Source organism: Lethenteron reissneri, unplaced genomic scaffold (genome assembly GCF_015708825.2).
Source record: "Lethenteron reissneri isolate LAM-NWPU_2019-01 unplaced genomic scaffold, ASM1570882v1 scaffold_1528, whole genome shotgun sequence".
NCBI lineage: Eukaryota > Metazoa > Chordata > Hyperoartia > Petromyzontiformes > Petromyzontidae > Lethenteron > Lethenteron reissneri.
Window position 1 is genome coordinate 16740 of NW_026891254.1, and position 971 is coordinate 17710.

The following is a 971-nucleotide window of genomic DNA, read 5'->3' on the forward strand; positions in this document are numbered from 1 at the left end:
CATGGAAAAGTAATGCCCCTTCACGTGTTTGATATTAAAATGAATTATCTTTGTGAAACTGGCCAGGAGATGGCAGTACAGACAGGATATGCGGTGTCAGGAGCAAGTGCAGATGGCTCGGTTCTCAGAAAACACTTTTCTAAATGTGGGGCTCAGCAGCTGCTGCCAAGAGGTTGTGCAATGAGGCAGCTCTACCTGGGGGTTCCGTGGTGTAATGGTTAGCACGCAGGACTCTGAATCCTGCGATCCGAGTTCAAATCTCGGTGGGACCTGCAAATAATAATTATTTTTTTCTCTTATACGTGACTTGACCGAAAGAACCAAAGAGTAATTCCTGCAGTCACGAAAACTCCAGTTTAAGTTTTTTGTTATACTCTTAGGTTTTTCGGTAAGTTACGTAGGTTAAAAAAATAATTAATGTAAATAATAATAGAAATAAAATAAATGTGATTTATTTTTTATTTTATTATATTATTATTTTTGTTTTTACCTACATGACTTTACCGAAAAACCTATAGGGGCGAGAGAGACAAGAACCCGAATAAAGGACAACGGTGATCTACACTGTGAAGAGTCCTTTATTACACAACAAGGAAAGGTGCAGTCTTGTTGACATTCTCTATTCCTCTGCTGTAGCTGACAACAGGACCATGCGCCACCTGTTCAGACCCGCTTGTTCTGAATTCGCACGATGATTCCACAAACTTCTGCTTGGCTCTGTCTGGCATAATTTGCTGAACAATTCTTTGTCTGGAACTTTTCAGACACACTGAGGAGCAAGACGCCGCCCCCAGCAGTCGATGAAATCGATACCAATCTCGCTTCTCATCGTTTGGGATCCACGGAGCATCCTTCTAACATCCTGCGGAACTTGTTCTGGGTCCAAGCAAGTTTCAAGTTTCATTTATTAGGTATAGAGCCCTGTGAGCCATTCGGCTCTTGAATCGGGTGCAACCGCAACAAACAAAAAC

The 971-nt window shown here is 42.0% G+C and overlaps 1 non-coding gene across 1 annotated transcript; it reads left to right on the forward strand.

The window, feature by feature from the left end:
• Nucleotides 1–200: 200 nt before the first annotated feature.
• TRNAQ-CUG (transfer RNA glutamine (anticodon CUG)) lies at nucleotides 201–272 on the forward strand. Its single transcript has one exon. It is a non-coding gene; the product is annotated as a tRNA-Gln (tRNA).
• Nucleotides 273–971: the final 699 nt, after the last annotated feature.